Source organism: Calonectris borealis, chromosome 1 (assembly GCF_964195595.1).
Source record: "Calonectris borealis chromosome 1, bCalBor7.hap1.2, whole genome shotgun sequence".
Lineage (NCBI taxonomy): Eukaryota > Metazoa > Chordata > Aves > Procellariiformes > Procellariidae > Calonectris > Calonectris borealis.
In genome coordinates, this window is record NC_134312.1 from 203,026,300 (window position 1) to 203,044,775 (window position 18,476).

The 18,476-nt window shown below is 45.7% G+C and overlaps 1 long non-coding RNA gene across 1 annotated transcript in view; it reads right to left on the reverse strand.

Annotated features, from left to right (window-relative positions):
• Positions 1–18,476, reverse strand: part of LOC142077836 (uncharacterized) — a 63,524-nt gene that overhangs the window by 24,894 nt on the left and 20,154 nt on the right. The window lies entirely within an intron of this gene.

Sequence of the window (18,476 nt, forward strand, 5' to 3'; positions counted from 1 at the left end):
GTCAGCATCGTCTGGAAGAGAACCTAATATGCAATTGTGGATTGTAGATGCATTTCAACCAAGACCCCTTGTATCTCTCGAGTCCAGTTTTTACATTGAACAATTTACCTTTCCTCCTCTGAGAAGCCACCAAAGACAGTGTTACCCTTGCTGGCAAGTAACCCTCAGCCTTTGTTCTATAATCTTCAGAATTTGCTTGGAAATAAATTCTGCAGTTTCACTAAGAAACGTAGCAAAAAGTGTAGGCTCTTCACTACTCAATGGTGAGATGCAAGGAGTAGAATATATCTCACCTTCGATTTAGGGGGGTGATTTGGCACTAGTACAGGGAAGGTGTCTAAACTCCTGTTACGGTCAGTACAGTTGGTGGAGTCGACTGATTCAGCCCTCTGAGTGTGGGTGTTGTTTTGGGGATGAGCCAGTGGACTCCAAGCTGTGTCCTGACGGGCTCTCCATGGGCTGCAAGGGGAGCTCTCACAAGTAGACATGTGAGACAGCATTGTAGAAACTCAAATCCAGGAAGGCTGGGTTGTAGCTTGTATTCCTATGTAGAAAACTATTGTAATGATTTTTTTGTCTTATATAGGAGTTATATCCTACAGAATGTAACTTTTCTACTGTGAGTCTTGCAGTAGCCATCAGAATAGTACTGAATTTCCTTGTCTTAAGATATTGTGTCTTATTAAAGATGGGAAAGATTAATATTTTTCACATATTGAGTTTTTAATGCTTGTTAATATAGTTTAATGTTCTAATGAGAGATGGGGACTGTGGGGAGAATGGAGGCTCCTTCTTCTGAAGGCACAGGATCTTAACTGAGGCCAGCTCCTAAAAATTGGGGGTAAGTTTTCACATAAACTAGTGGTTATATTTCAGAAGTTAAAGGCATTGGGCAGCATCCCAGAGGACTTGCAGAAGAAAAACATATTTCAAAAAGCAGGCTAAAGAGGACCCAGGGACCTACTCTCTTCTAACCCAGACCTTGGAACTGGAAAGAAAGCAAGTAAACATTTAAGGGTGATATACACGGGTAAAAAAAAAAAAAGGATTTCTCAAGTCTGTTTTTTTCTTTGAATGCCTTACAGAGAAAGCAATAGATATGATATATGTTGAATTTTGATGATTCTGTAATTTGTGTGTGATACTTCCATAAGCAATCTATGAGGATAATGGAACCCTGAAAATGTTGGTACGTTCCACTATTCAATCCATATCTTTGGTCTCATATAGCACTGGGATCCAGATGATTCCTCTGATGCTATTAAATGTCACGTGGTTGTTAGGTTTAGGATATGTGATTTGTAAAGCCTTAGCACAACTCTGAAACTGTGAAGATCAGCAAGGAGGTAATTTTGGCAGAGAGGAAATTATTTTGAACTTGTGTTCAAATTCCCAGTCAAGACGAAGGATATCAAAAGACCATTTAGCCCAAGATGGGATGAGGCACTCTGTGTAGCACCACGTGATGCTACTGGAGTGTAGTTCTGCCTTTCACGTAAAAACAAGATGATCACATACCAGGGGTGATAAAAAAGAATGAAGGGTGTAGATTGGTTTTAGATATTACTTTCACTTGCGCTTTTTCACAGGCTCAGGGAAATATCTATGGCTTTTACTCTTTCATCAGAGAAAGACAGATGGAAGGAAAAAGAAGTTAAAAAGTAGGGAAGAAGAAGGGTGTGTGTAAGATGGTGGTGGATTTTAGACAGAAATAGTGAACACTGCTAAACTGTGGCCCAACTTCACTGGGACATCTCCCTGCAATAGGATAATGAAGATCCAGCAAAGTTACGTTGGCTGCCTCTGTGTTGTCTCCTTGCAGCAGAGGTGTAACCACCACCTCCCTTAGTGTGCCTGCCCCCCCGCCAGACATCCCACAGGGAGGCCATGGTAGAGCGAATCTCCTCTGCATGGGGACAGCATGTGCGCCCACAGGCAGAGCCAAATCCTGCCTCGTCCCTGCCACGGGAGGAAGGAACCCACGAACGCATTGCCCCTGCTCTCCCCAACCCACAGCAACACAGAACCTTCCCTGGGGCCTGGCCCTGGTCCCACAAGCTGAACTTCAGGAACAGGATTGACAGAGGACCCACACTACCCAGAATATGGCTACGTCAGAGCCCAGGATGCCTCTGTCCTCTCTGACACCATTTTAATGGACGCAGCATGAGCATGACTCGGGTTGTAGCCATATATTAGAGCTGAATGGGGAGGTCCGATGTTGCATGTGGGGCAGAGAGGACTGATGAAGGACCAGGAGACCGGAGTCACCCCGAGTGCCGCAATCCCTCTGCAATGCAAGCGGGACAGGTGCCCAGGACCAGCGCTGTGGGTGGCTCAGCCCAGAGGGATTTGTTCTCTCTGGGGCGGCATTAAGAGCGCCCTGCTGGGAGCACAGACGTGGCGGGCTGCGCGGGGTCTCTGAAGACAGGTGATGGTAAAAACATCATTCCCTTCTGCTCTTCTACAAGGATCCCTGTGTAACTATGCGTCTTCTGGACTGACTCACAAAAAGAAGCAGCCACCCCCCTCTTGTCCTTGTCCCTCTGCCCTTAATGAAAACAATACGGGAAGAGCAGCATATCTTTTTATGGCTTTTTTTTTTCTTTTCTCCCCAATTAATCCAAATTTTAACATGTGAGTTGTGTTCTGCTGAGCTCCAGTTCTCATGTGCTTCTTGCAAAAATGGTGCTATGTATTCCCTAGGTTATATCAGCAGCCCCTTTCATCTTATTCAGTCCTCCTGTCTTTACTAACCATTTTATTTAACAACTTCAGGCAGACAATTGCTGCTTTCCCTAGTATCAGCCTCTGCATGAGTGAAATCCTCTTGCTTCACACCATTGGTGGTAGCACAACGTTTTCGGTCCGGCTGTCAGGTAACGGCAGGAATCCCAGGTGCAGGGTAGCTCCAGGTTCTGTACTCATGCTGAGCACAAGCAAGAAGAAGAGTTGCTGGCGTGGAGCTCTGGACTCTTTGGCTGACAGTGGACCCATTATTTCAGACAGGATATATATCTTTGGAAGATACATGATACCATGAGTGTTCCTCATGGCTCATATTTCTGGATGCACTGCAAGAACCCAAACAAAATAAACATTTCCAGAAGATGTTTTAGTGTACCACTTGCAGCAGTTTAATACTATGTAAAAATACAGCAGGAAATAGTAGGTTTTTTTAAAATAACATACAGCTGTAAAGGCCAGGAGTTTGGTTGTGGATTCATTTGCTAAAAAGTCTCTCTTCTTTTTAACCATCGTTCAAAAGATTGAGAAGAGCCCCTGGCTCTGGGCTGAACAGCCCAGGGTATGGCATCTGTTCTCCAAAGTCCCCAAACAAGAAGTAGCTCAGATATTTCCCTAAGTTTGAGAAGATTATATGGTTGTTATATGAATCTTGACTGCCACTGTGATTGCAACTATAGCAGAAGAATGGAGGTTCATGTATGCCTGGGTTTTGTTTGTTTGTTCTTGTTTTTTGAAGAACCTTATTCCGGTGGAACTACTCAGTGCTTTGGAAATGATATGCAGTGACGTTTCAGTCCTAGTTTGCTCATTCCTGATTATACAGATTTCAGACTACTAATTCACAGGTTTTGGCTAGCATGATGATTTTATTGTCTAATAGTTATTTCTTTGATGAAACAAAAGTGATTTCTAAGAACAGAGAAAAAAACATCATTATTTTATTACTCCTTGGGTCTCCAACAGAATCAGACAAGAACTACTGTGAATGTACGGAACAAGAGCAGTTTCTGTCCCAAATATATCATCATCTGTGGGAAAGGAAGGACTACTATTTACAGATGGGCAACTGATGTACAAAAAGATCAGTTTTCCTGTTATGCTACAGCTGTGATTATGGGTACTTGTATTCAACATGATGGTTGGGTGTGTTCAATTCTTTCAGATTTGAGCATGAGAAGTATTGGCATTTCCATAACACCTTTCAACCACCTGAGCTAAAAGCTTTATGCTTAGAAACTCTGGTCCCTCCTTCGGTGAGACAGAGACACCTGTTGGAATGCACCGGTGGTGAAGACTGCTTTTTAGGCTGACTGCAATTGTCCGTGAGATTAAGGTTAAGCTGAGTTAATAATGGATATGCTCTTCAGAAAATGGTGGGTCCCTGCCCTGGCAGGAGGATGGACTAGGGGTTATCTGATACTTGATATCTTCTATTTCTTTCTTTGGTGACGTTGCATTTGGGTGGAATTTAAAGTTAACACTAAAGCTCTTCTGAAATGTGCTATAGGCTCTTTAGTGTCTCAGAGTGATGGACATATGAAATGCTACCCCATGAGCTGAATGGTGCCCTAACACCTAGCAGGTGAGATTCCTTTAACCTTATTTGAGCTGTAGCAAACTGCCTTATTTTGTTTTGTTAACTTCGTAAAAGAGCTTTTCAGGCTTTGTTTACAGTCAGCAATGGGGGAAAGGTACTTCCAGCACTTAGAGGTAAGTGGACCAGAAGAGCATCTAGTTCATTAAGTTATCTGGTTAAGTACTTTTTAGTATGGAAAAAAACCCACATCCCAAATACCCCCCAAACAAGGAAAGTGATAAATTAAACACAAGGACACATAAACATTAACAAGCAGCTAGTAATGGAGGCAACAGTGAAGACCAAAACTCTTTGATTGCTGATCAGTGGGCCAGGAAAGGAACTACTCAGGCACAGCCTTGAAGACATCAGCCTCAGCTTTGTCACTGATCAAGAGGGAAAACGTGATTATTGTGAGTGGTGTTGGATATTTGAGGGGGCTGGTGGGCCTGTGCAAAGCTTATGGGATATCAGAAGGGGTTTGTGGGATTATGTAAAATATATTACAGAAAGTTTAGGGGAAGGGAAGGATCAGGGCAGATGGGTGAGGAACAAGCATGAAGAAACGGAGAGAAGGAGGGATAAAAAGGGCCGGCTGGGTGTAAGCCACTGCCGGTCAGTGCGCTTGTCTGACTGAGCCCTGTGCCTGACCACCACATCTGTCCTGTCTTCTTACTAAATCCTTTCCTTCTTTCTTTGTAGTCTCGCTATGCTGTGTGTGTGTGCTGCACGGTCTAAGTGCCAGCAGCTGGAAGAGGGGCCGTGGGTCCCAGTGCGTGGGTGTCCAGCCTGTCAACGACTGGAGAGATTGGCTTGTATGCAAGAGGCCTAAATGCCAGCAACTGGAAAAAAACTGGGTGTGCTGGTATTTCCCCAGTGAAGCTAATCCTGTGTGCATATGTGCATATGTTTGCCAGCAGACTTTGAGCTGGACTAGCTGGAGGAGACCTGCCTCTGGAAAGGCCCGAGGTCTGAGAGGGTGGGCTGGGTAAGGGCTCTGGGGTCCAGGCATGGATGTTAGGTGGACTGAGAGCCTGTGCTGATATCTGAGGGATCCATGGGTGTGGGGTGCCTGTGAGATGAACATGTGAGTAAGTGCATCGGTTTTGCTAGTGAGCATCAAGGCTGGGCGAGCCGGTGGGTCGGAAGAGACCCATATATGGGGTAAGGGGGGCCAGGTTCAGGCATTGATGTTAGGTGGACTCAGGGGCTGTGCTGACATCTGAGGGGTCTGTGAATGTGGACATGCTTGTGAACCTGGAGAGCGAAGACATGTGTGTTCTCACTAGCGGGCTTCAATCCTGACCAGCTGGAGAGGAGGGACAGGACTGAGCTATCGGTGCCTGTATGTGGGTGCTATTGCTGTTTGTGGAGGTGCTGGCAAAGGCTGTGCTGGCTGGCAGTCTGTGTGGCAGCCTGTGTCCTCTGTCTGTGTGTGTGTCTGGGATATGCTCTCAGCCCTGTTACTGTCCAAACCTGCAAGCATCTGAGACATTTGAAGACTGCTTTGTAGTTGACTGGCATTCCTGAAGGCTCTAAGTATATGGTATCAAAGGCATGGACTTAATTAAATGACTCTCTTAAAACAGTGGCCATATGGCATGCTGCTTTCCTTGACTGCAATGACATCTGCTAACAATAAAAGAAAAAAATGGTCATGTCAAAGGTCGTGTGTTATTTCCATGAGTTACAGAAAACATCCTTTCCTAAAACTCCCACAGCACTGAATGTAATGACTCATTGCCTCTGTTTATTCCCTAATTACAAAGCTTCTATGTGGGGGGTCTCGATTTTATGACAACAGATCTCACTGGCATCACTTTCATAATGACTCTGCTCCATGGCGTGTTTGGGCCCAAGCATGGGACTAGGCTGAGGGCAAGAAGTACCTTGGGGTTTCCAGTGGTGGAAACCTCTGGCACCCACAGCTCCAGCACCTACTGACTCATAGCTGAGGAGAAAATGGGTGGAAAATTCAGGGGAAACTGCTGCACAAGCCAAGCAGGAGAAGCAATAAAACTCCAAGGTTTAAGGCAGAACTAGGTGATGTATGTTGTGGTACAGCCAGACCCACATAAAGCAAAAGGCCACTTCCAGGTATGTATTCCATCATCACGCGCTTCCCGTACTGCTGCTGGACACAGCCTCTTGAAAATAATGCTCTCTTACTCTGTGTAGTTTGGAAGCCAGAAGGAATTGTTGTAATTATCCAGTCGAGTGATATCCAGCCTTTAGCTGAAACTTGCTAATGAAATAACCTTGTTTTTCCGCCTATGTCTAGTTATAGCCTAATCTGTGTTCCTACCTGCGCTGCAGAGCCATGATTAATAGTTTTGATGGTGATACTGCTTCTGTGATAGGAGGTCCTGTCAACCTGAAGAGAAACTAATCCCAAAAGAGAGGCATGGCACAAAAGGTGAAGCTGCTCTAGGAGTGCTGGGAAAGTTGATCAGAGGGGAAGATGGACCAGCTCTGGCGGCCCTGAAAATACTCTGGGTGAGCTTGCTGAGGCTGCTCAGAGAAAGTACAAAAATGGTGTTCAAAAAAAAGAAGGAAAAGGAAAAGTTGGAAGAGCAGTTGAGAGAAGAGGCCGAGAGTGAACATTTTCCTTTTTGGTTTCACCCCTGATCGGTACGAAGATTAGGTGAGAGAAAAAAGTTTTGAACAGGTCTAAGTCATCTCTTCTAATTTGGGGGTGAAATATTCTTCTGCGGAGTCCTCTCTCTTCTTCGGGGTATGCTTCTGGGAATCAGTCTGCCTAACTGGGGTGGCTTTAGGCCCTACTGCGATTGCATTAAGTCTACTGGCTGCCTTAATACAAGCAGAAGGAAATGTGTTTGGGGTAGTTGCTGAGCTTGCAAAAACCTGCTTTTGATAATCTTGGTTCCAAAGATGGTACATCTCGCCACTGAATAATTAAAGTGTTATCTTAATTAATCTGGACCTACAGATCATGGTGTCTCTGAAATACTTTTTCTCCATTACTTAGTGCTTTTAACAGTGTGCTTAGGTACAACAAAGCTGCCTTTCCCTGGCATGGGATATGCTCTAACTTCTTTTAGTATGATTTTCCAAACGAAAGTCAAATCTCATTTTCTTTTTTTAAATCTTCATTTGGACAGTCATTCTTTGTGAAACTGTACTAAGAGGAGTTTCTTTAGACACTGAAGTAAAGACTGCAGAAAGAAATAACTGACTTCCTGCACCTTCAACCCGAGGAGCTGGAGATGCCTCTTTTCTACCAGCCTTTTGACCAAGACAGTGTGACTTGCCTGACACATAGGCTGCAGCCTAGCAATAAAGATTTCCCGCCGAGTCCATAGACAATACTAGCTCTCAACTTGCTTTTCTGTGCTATTCAGGACAGCATCACCTAACAAGAATCATAGAATCATAGAATCATACAGGTTGGAAAAGACCTCCAAGATCATCGTGTCCAACCGTCAACCCAACACCACCATGCCCACTACACCATGTCCCTAAGGGCCTCATCTACACGTCTTTGAAATACTTCCAGGGATGGTGACTCCACCACTTCCCTGGGCAGCCTGTTCCAAGGCCTGACCACTCTTTCAGTAAAGAAATTTCTCCTAATGTCCAATCTAAACCTCCCTTGGCGCAACTTGAGGCCATTTCCTCTTGTCCTATCGCTTGTTACTTGGGAGAAGAGACCAACACCCACCTCACTACAACCTCCTTTCAGGTAGTTGTAGAGCGCGATGAGGTCTCCCCTCAGCCTCCTCTTCTCCAGGCTAAACAACCCCAGTTCCCTCAGCCACTCCTCATAAGACTTGTGCTCCAGGCCCTTCACCAGCTTCGTTGCCCTTCTCTGGACACGCTCCAGCACCTCCATGTCCTTCTTGTAGTGAGGGGCCCAAAACTGAACACAGTATTCGAGGTGCAGCCTCACCAGTGCCGAGTACAGGGGCACGATCACCTCCCTGCTCCGGCTGGCCACACTATTCCTAATACAGGCCAGGATGCCATTGGCCTTCTTGGCCACCTGGGCACGCTGCCGGCTCATGTTCAGCCGGCTGTCAATCAGCACCCCCAGGTCCTTTTCCTCTGGGCAGCTTTCCAGCCACTCTTCCCCAAGCCTGTAGCGTTGCCTGGGGTTGTTGTGGCCGAAGTGCAGGACCTGGCACTTGGCCTTATTGAACCTCGTACAGTTGGCCTCAGCCCATCGATCCAGCCTGTCCAGGTCCCTCTGCAGAGCCTTCCTACCCTCGAGCAGAAGGACTTGTGCTAAGCTATCAATTATGTTTTTACATTAAGAAGCCTCTGCACATTTTGATCCCTAATGTAATTCATTCCTCCTGTGCAAGAGAATGACTCAGGTTCTTGTAGCTGTTGTGGCTACAAGACAAAATATATTACTCACTTTGCATGAAAAATAGTGCTGGAGACATATGACTCCGTAATGGCTGCTCTGTGGCCATTTTGTGGTCTTTGGCTCACTCCCATTATAAATCTTATATTTTTGAGGTATTTCCAACTCATTCATTGAAAACTGCATCACCTTAACGTTCAACATTCAGGTTGTTGGTTAGAAAAGTTATTTTAAAAGATGCAGATGCCTCAGTCAAAGGTAAGCTCTCCTCTCTTCTCAGAGCTGTTGGAGTTCATATGAGAAGTCTTCGGGAAGGAGGCAAGAGCAGAAACCCCACAGCTGTTCAATGTAGTTTGAGGCTCTAGGTAACCTCCTACACTAGACGCCCTATATACATAATAAGATTTTGCCTGGCCTGAACAGCTTATCGACCAAAGAAAGAGAGGCACAAAGAGACAAAAGAGGTCGGGGAAAACTGAGTTTTGTGGATACCAGGCCAAACCCTCCCTGCCCAACTGCAGAATTGTTCTTGATAACCTGGAACAATTCCAGGTGCTTGTATTTTCTTGCCATCATTCTGCTGGTATACAAATAGTGTAATGGTCCTTAATGGCCATTACAAAAAAGTCTTAGTACAACTGGTCCAAAGAGGTTTAAGCAGGACTAGCATAGTTTTGAGGTAAGTGAATAACAAACAGGTGTTTTTTAAACTGAGTTTACCTGTGAGAAATGTGCTCAGTAAGCTGACTTGGTATTTCATGATTATTGGACAGCAAAATCAGTCTGCATTCTCGATCTTTTAGGATGTATGAAAAACTGACTTAAGTCAAGGCCTGGCAGTACAGTGTAAGGTGGGATAGATGATAAGTGCATTGGAATAAGGAACATCACAATTTGCTAGGAAGTTGCTCTAGATAAGGAAAGGGAAATGTCTCCAAGGATATAATATTCATGTGCATATGAGCAGAGAAGTGCTGCAGGAGGAGTGTGGGAGAGGCGTGCCAGCACTGGGCAGCTGCAAGAGGACCCGGGCTGGCCCCACCAGAGCAGCACAGGGTACCTTGCCTGTCTTGCTTAGGGCAGTGGGTTGCATTAGTAACACAGATACTGGTAATTTGTCCTGCTTTTCTTTCCTGTCAGGCTATCATTTTATTGTTTTTTTTTTTCACTTAGCCTCAGTACACAAGCTATTAATGAACGTGTCACGCCAGCAGGGCTGCTTTGTTATCCGGGCTCCAGGCAATCCAGCCTGGACACCAGCTCCTACCAGACTGCATCATGTGGAATTTCTATGGGTTGTTTAATTAATACAGCAAATACAAATGACAAATTAGGCAGAGGTATTGAACCTGAACTTTGCATGGGGATTTTTCAGCCCAAGAAAATAACACTAATATCAGAACGGTTTTATGTTCTTTCTCCCTGTTGCAGTTATTGGGAGATGATATGTGAAAGTGCTACAAGGAGCAGAAAGAAAGAGGTGTAACAAAGGCATCAATTTAGCTCTAAAACACCTTCTGTACCTAAATGGAAGATGCAAGATGACACTAAGTAATTTTTAGGCCTATTACCTTATTACAGATGACAGGTGCATTTAGACAAATCTGTATAAGCAGACAAGCAATATTTAGAGAATGGGGGGAATTGGGTTCTTAGACAGTAGTTGTTTTTTTGACAGGCCTTTGCGATGAACCAGGAAAAAAGTAGCTGCATAATGAGACTTTGGAATATGTACTACAATTGCAATCAAGACACAGATTCTAGCAAGACTTTGAAATCATAGCACTTTCTTGGTGTCTTGGTCTTGTAAAACCAGATGTTTCTTGCACAGATTTGAGGCCTGGAAGCACCGTGAGAACAGCAAATGATGCTGGCTGCTTTCTTGATTTTTTAATATACTTCAAAATCATGCCAGACAGAAGAAAAATGAGAGGTCATGTTTTTTTTCCTTTTATTAACTCTCTCCCAACAGTATCACCATTGCAACTTGGTACTAGGAAGCTTTCAAAAGATATCCTTATCCCCTGAAGCAGGAAGAGGAAACCCCGTCCTCGCCCAACAAAACCAGGTGCGTAGACACCATAGCTTAGACAGAAAAACTCTAACCACCATTGCTAAAATGGTTAAAGCGTGTTACTGAAATGTAACAGTGCTGCTGCTCTCCCCTCTGCAGGCCAGGGAGCGGGTAGCCTCCCTAGAAACGTGTCCTTTCCTCCTCTTCAGCAAGGCCACCTCCGGACCTTGGCAAGGGATCAGCTCCTTCATAGATGCACAAAGAAACCTGCTCCTGGTATTGGCAAATGGCATGGGTGTTGTGGTGCCCCTCCACTCTTCTTTCCTAGGGACAGCAGCATTTGAAAGATAAGTAAGAGACTGATTATTGCCAAATCAGCTTCTGAAACCCGCGTAGGGAAGGCAGCTGCACTCCATGGGAATGTCCCTGCAAACCCTGTGGTGAAGCTGGGCAAAGCAAGGAAACCCCAAAGACAGCAATGAGCGCTAGAAAGCATGCATCTGAAGCCACGGCTGATCTCTATTTTTGTTAGAAAGATAAAAGAGAAGATGTGAAAGGTTAAATGATAAAAAAGAAAGAAGGAGAAAATATTCAAGCCAAAAGAAATGAGGGATGGTACTAGTTTGCATCAGTAGAGAGTACGGCCCTCTTTTAACTAACGGACTTTCCTGAGGTAAGAAATTACTTCAATTTGTCTTAAAATGACACTTGACAAGGGGCAAAGTGTCCTTTATAATCTCATTTAATAAACTGTTTAATAAACTTTAAGCCCACTTAAAGATGCTTTCTCTCTGTTTTGTCCACTGGTAACATGTGCTTTAGCAATTCGTTAACCTCCCTTCTAATTACGTGGATGTAGGCAGCAGTCTGCTATGACCCCGCAGAACCACAACACAAGAAATTTTGTTCTATTGCTCAAAGTACATGTTCATTTCTGAAAAGGGGCACAGAAAGGTCGGAGGGATGGAGCTGTTTGTACCCTCTCTTGGATTTACTGGAATAATTACTTGCTCGTTCAGAATTAGCCATTACTTCAGTAAGGATTTTATTACAGGTCAAAGACACATTTGTGGAAGCAAAAACAAATCTCCTACTAAAATAAAAAATAACCGATAAGATCAGATACAGTATTTCTACTTCAAGGAAAATATAAATAAGTACTTCATTAAAGATGTTCTCAGAGGAAATAAGCCAGCTTGGAAGAGCTCTGAACTTTGGGGATGTTAACTCAGTGTGGAGCCAAGTTCAAACTTGCAGCTCTGGAGATGTATTATATTTTTTCTGAAGGGCATGTGGTGGGCTCAGGATGAGAATGCTGACAAGCGCAAGAGAGCTTCTAGGCTGCAACGTCTCGCAGTGCAGTTTATTTTCTAGTTTGGACTGGAATCCAGCACTTGCTGCTTTTAGGGTGGAAACAAGAAACTTTCCGGGGCAGTTTTGAGACTGACTGCTGTCATGAAGGTAGTTTGTTTGAAATGCCCCGTGCCTAGAGGTGGGTTCATGCTGTCTGACATGAGCATTTTGCAAGGCTTTGAAGACAGCTATTTTCCAGCTTTCATATTAATTATTTCAGCTCACATGATCCACAGGCAGTTTTAAATCCACTAGTTTCAGAGTCTGTGAAGCGGCTCGTACCGCTTTTATCATGTGTCAGCGATGTCCAAAGGCTGCTAATGCACTGGGGGAGCCAAACCTTGGAAAGAAGCTGAGGAAGAACAAAATGTTGTGTGTCTTACTTCAGTACTCCTAGGAGAAACATTAGGAAAATTTCCAAGGGATTTTCCATCCTGCTTTATTTTATTACTCATATTTATTCTCTCACTCCAGGAAGGGTGTCCCAGGAGTTGTGACAGCTGGGGGACAGGCCTATGACTTCTTAGAAGTGCACTGCCACCTCAGCACACGAGGAGGATGCCTGCAAATGCGTGTGCTCAAATTGCAACAAAGATTAGAGCATGGACCGTCCTTCTGCTCCTTAGTTGCACAGTGTCACGTGCCATAGGGGTCCTGGTCCATTACTGGGGTTTTTACGTATTAGGTCTGTCACCACAATAGACAGTTAAAATGAGACAGAGCTCCTCCAGTAGTACACGGGCTACCAGATGCAAATAATAGAACACGAATGCTGCTCTAAGCAGCTGTCACAGCAATGCTCCTGTTCTCCACACGGCCCTGCATTTTGTGGATGAGGAGAGAAGTTTGGGAGAAAGTACGTGTTATCCTGCATCTAACACAGAAAGAGGATCAAGTAGAAAGTTCTGCACAAAAATCTGGTGTAGAAGAAAGTGTGGGAGCAGTGGGAAAGCAGTGCTGAGCCCTGGCGAGAAAGGGCTGAGGACAAAAATAGGTCTATCTCTTTGCAGACTTGCTCTGAACAGATAGGAACATAGTGCTGCCTTTGCTCTGGTCTGGGTACTGGATAGCTATGATGAGCATGGTGCTGGACTGGTGACCCTGCTGGGAGATCACGGATATGGCTGCAAGCTTAATGCCCCGTTAACCACAACAGCAGAGGTAGGTCATGGCTGTCTATGGACAACATGCTAGTACATCCAAGGAAATGTTCCCATTGGATGCATGTCTAAGCTGTGTAGAGACCTTCATGGTTTGTACTTCACTCACTGGAGTGTAAATGACATGACTGAATTGCTTTTAATACCTGAATCTCCATCCTTTATTGGATGCAGGGGGGAACGTTGCCACCAAGGATGAGGATAAGGCTGAGGTACTCAACGCCTTCTTTGCCTCAGTCTTTAATAGTCAGAGCAGTTATCCTCAGAGTACTCAGCCCCCTGACCTGGAAGACAAGGACGGCGAGCAGGATAAACCCCCCATAATCCAAGAGGAAGCAGTTAACGACCTGCTGCGCCACCTGGACGCTCACAAGTCTATGGGGCCAGATGGGATCCACCCGAGGGTACTGAGGGAGCTGGTGGAGGAGCTTGCCGAGCCGCTCTCCATCATTTACCAGCAGTCCTGGTTAACAGGGGAGGCCCCGGACGACTGGAGGCTTGCCAATGTGACGCCCATCTACAAGAAGGGCCGGAAGGAGGGTCCGGGGAACTACAGGCTGGTCAGCCTGACCTCGGTGCCGGGGAAGATCATGGAGCGGTTCGTTTTGAGGGTGCTCACGAGCCACGTGCAGGACAACCAGGAGATCAGGCCCAGCCAGCATGGGTTCATGGAAGGCAGGTCCTGCTTGACCAACCTGATCTCCTTCTATGACCAGGTGACCCACCTCATGGATGAGGGAAAGGCAGTGGATGTGGTCTACCTGGACTTCAGTAAAGCCTTTGACACTGTCTCCCACAGCATTCTCCTAGAGAAGCTGGCGGCTCACGGCTTAGACAGGTGCACTCTTCGCTGGGTAAAAAACTGGCTGGATGGCCGAGCCCAGAGAGTTGTGGTCAACGGAGTTAAGTCCAGTTGGCGGCCGGTCACGAGCGGTGTTCCCCAGGGCTCAGTACTGGGGCCGGTCTTGTTCAATATCTTTATCAATGATCTGGATGAGGGGATCGAGTGCTCCCTCAGGAAGTTTGCAGATGACACCAAGCTGGGCGGGAGTGTTGATCTGTTCGAGGGTAGGAAGGCTCTGCAGAGGGACCTGGACAGGCTGGATCGATGGGCCGAGGCCAACTGTATGAGGTTCAACAAGGCCAAGTGCCGGGTCCTGCACTTCGGCCACAACAACCCCAGGCAACGCTACAGGCTTGGGGAAGAGTGGCTGGAAAGCTGCCCAGAGGAAAAGGACCTGGGGGTGCTGGTTGACAGCCGGCTGAACATGAGCCAGCAGTGTGCCCAGGTGGCCAAGAAGGCCAATGGCATCCTGGCCTGTATCAGAAATAGTGTGGCCAGCCGGAGCAGGGAGGTGATCGTGCCCCTGTACTCGGCACTGGTGAGGCCGCACCTCGAATCCTGTGTTCAGTTTTGGGCCCCTCACTACAGGAAGGACATGGAGGTGCTGGAGCGTGTCCAGAGGAGGGCAACGAAGCTGGTGAAGGGCCTGGAGCACAAGTCTTATGAGGAGCGGCTGAGGGAACTGGGGTTGTTTAATCTGGAGAAGAGGAGGCTGAGGGGAGACCTCATTGTGCTCTACAACTACCTGAAGGGAGGTTGTAGCGAGGTGGGTGTTGGTCTCTTCTCCCAAGTAACAAGCGATAGGACAAGAGGAAATGGCCTCAAGTTGCGCCAAGGGAGGTTTAGTCTGGACATTAGGAGAAATTTCTTTACTGAAAGAGTGGTCAGGCCTTGGAACAGGCTGCCCAGGGAAGTGGTTGAGTCACCATTCCCTGGAAGTATTTAAAAGACATGTAGATGAGGCGCTTAGGGACATGGTTTAGTGGGCATGGTGGTGTTGGGTTGATGGTTGGACTGGATGATCTTAGAGGTCTTTTCCAACCTTAATGATTCTATGATTCTACGATTCCCTTAAGAAAGATTTTAACTTGAGGATATGCCCTGTTGCACTTCTTCACTGTAGTGTAACTTCATGGGCTCTTCTCTGACTGAATCAGTCTGTATTGGGCAAGTAACTAGGACTTTCTGAGGAGGAAAGCTGGTTGCTTGGGTAGAACAAGGCCACCATCCCTCCACAGCTACAACGAACTGTTTACAAGATGAACCCTAGGTGTTATTTTAGAGCTAGTCCCCATCCTCAGTATGCTCAAAACCATATATAAGTGAATAACTGACGTTATTAACGGTTTTTGTTACACATAACCTACATATTTTGAAGAAGTGTTGCTGTGAATATCTTCACATAAAATTTTGAACACCATGCATGCTCTCCCTAGTAAATGGGGGAAGAGTAGATGCTGCTGGCTATTTTACATCAAAGGTGCCTAATAGCAAAATAGGCACAAAGTGAGGGGTGTAAGATTAATCATCTCAACCAGCCCTTGCTGTTCATCAAGGTAAATAATCTGCACAGGAAGCAGGACCGTTATTGAAAAGCCTTCGGTTTCCATCTGGTATTTCATTTAGGTTTTCCTGAGATGAGAGGGGCCACACGCTGCCGTGTATGGACGGAAAATGAGCGCTTGACATGAGCCTTGTCACTTTGTGGTGGAATGTCGCAAGCGACAGGGGTTCCTTGTTGTAGAGCGGTAGCATACACAGTACAAAATCCGACATTAATCAAATAATGAATTTGAAGGAGTAATGGACATGGATTTCTCTCCAGCATTTCACTGCTAGATCTTCTCAGCCCAGAAACTGGGATATTTATTATTCAAGAGGACCTGCCATCGCATTTAGATTCAGCGTTTTTGTTATATTGGGGAGGGCTAAGAGCTGAGCAGGAGGACCAGAAAATGACTTCTAAGTCTAGTTCTCTTGCAGGAACCGCCTGTGTAGACAGAAAGTCTCTTTCATGTTTAATGCCATGTAAAGTGCTGTGTACAGCAGCTCGCTTAACAGAATGAGTAATACGAAAGTGATATAATAATACAAAGGTAATACAAAAACCTCTTGAGACATTCATGACAAGAATCCCATCTTTTTGTTTCAGTGTATTTCAGAGCGCCCTAGGGCAACCTTTATTCCAGGAGAAAAGCTGACTTACAAATTTTCTTACTATATCTAATTGTAAACAGAGATTCCCATAACAGAAAATTGAGCTGCCTCAAGAATGCCTTTATCTCTTACAATTGGATACCCACCCATGAGGATGTGTGACCTTGCTGCCAGCTCATGTACTCAGTGATTCTCTTTTGATTTTAGATCTGGTGCTCTCCTGAGAGAATAGATGGCTCTGTGGGGCTTACCAGTATAGGTATGGAATAAGGTAAGTACGTGGTAACCAACCAAATGGGCAATAAATATATAACTGCTTGGAGTTTCAAAATCCTGTTTTCAAAGACTTGGTGGAAAGGGTTAAATAGGCTTGTAAATATACCTGTTGTGAGGCTTCTTCTGGCTGCATGCCAAGTGGCAGGCAGTCCTTTTGGATGCATAAGGGCAAATGATGGCACGGTTAATGCTTCGAAAACCTCTGGAACATCTACACTCCCAGCAGGGATCAAACAAAGGTAACACTGAATTAGCTGTGTCTGTGTGTTCAGCTATTCAATGTGCGCACAGAAACTCTCTGCTCGCAGGTATTACTGAGGACCATTCACAATCTTCCTAAGCAAGAATTACTTATCAGAGAGAATACCATAGCAAGCGAATTTCAAATATGTGAGTGTGGGAAATGGCTATGAACTTTACAGTGTTAAGGATATTCTCCTTCCCTTCTATGTCTTTCTCAGATTTCTGCCTCCCCTTTGTAGTCTTGGTACAGAGGAAAGGGTTTGTTGTTGAAATCTTTGCAATTCACTCTGGAACTCTCCTCGTCCTTGCTGTTTGTTCCTTTCCTCCTCGAGTCCTTCCTGTGCGTGTGGATCATATGACTTTCTAACCAACTTGTTTCTGCATAATACCCTGTGAGATGTGGGTTTGTGGCTACTCCCTGTCCCCTGCTTGTTATCATGGTCAGAGTCCTCACATATGAGCTATTGCCTACAGCCCCAGAAAGCAGGACAAAGTACGAACTCCAGAGGAGTGCTGAACAGGAGGTCTTGATGCTGAAGGAGGTGGTGGTGGGTTCAGGAAAGGTACCTATAGGATGGTACATTTCTGACTTCACTGCATGTGAATTACTGCAGTCTTGGAAACAAAAATCCTCAAGGTGCCTCATTTATACCAGGCACCTGGACATGTTGAGATGCTGTGCTGAGCAGGCTGGAAGGAGAGACACGGAGCTGGGCTGAGGAGCTGCATGGTGTATTTGAACCTATCAATGGATGAATGAATGTATGACAGTCATCCCTCCACATCCTAAGCATTATAATGGAGAGAGGGTGAAGAGTTCTCTTTCCTCTCCTTTGAAACCACAGTTTCTGCCAGGGCAGATGATCCCTCTTCTCCTCCTTCACTGTCCAGCTGTTATGGTTTAACCCAGCAGGCAGCCAGACACCACACAGCTGCTTGCTCACTCCCTGCACCCCGCAGTGGGATGGGGGAGAGAATCGGGAAAAAAAAGTAAAATTCGTGGACTGAGATAAAGACAGTTTAATAGAACAGAAAAGGAAGGGAAAATAATAATAATAATAATGGAATATAGAAAATGAGTGACATACAATGCAATTGCTCACCACCCGCTGACCGATGCCTATCCCATACCCAAGCAGCGATCACCCCTCTCTGACCAACCCCCAGTTTATATACTGAGCATGACATCATATGGTATGGAATACCCCGTTGGCCAGTTTGGGTCATCTGTCCTGGCTATGCTCCCTCCCAGCTTCTTGTGCACCTGGCAGAGCATGAGAAGCTGAAAAGTCCTTGACTACCTAAGCACTACTTGGCAACAACTAAAACATCAATATTCTTCTCGTACTAAATCCAAAACACAGCACTATACCAGCTACTAGGAAGAAAATTAATTCTATCTCAGCCAAAACCAAGACACCAACCCTTACAGTCGTCCTGCCTCCTGCCTTACCCACAGGTGTGGGGATCCTCTGTGCTCACTCCCAGGAATTTGTTAGGTTATAAATTTGTTACAAAGCCTAACCACAATGAACACAAAGACCCAGCGAGGATCAGGGTGGCAATACCAGCTGGAGCAACCAGTAACCTCAGCAGTGCCAACAGAGCCCAGACCTGCTCCCTGTGATTGTTGGAGGAGAGCAATCAGCCCCAGGCCCCCAGTGAACCCCCCTGAGGAGTCATGGGGCCACCCTCTCCCCAGCAGGCCCTGCAGACTAGTCAGGGTGAGCACCCGCAGGGGCGTGGGACTCACAGGGGGCTGCAGGGGAAAAACA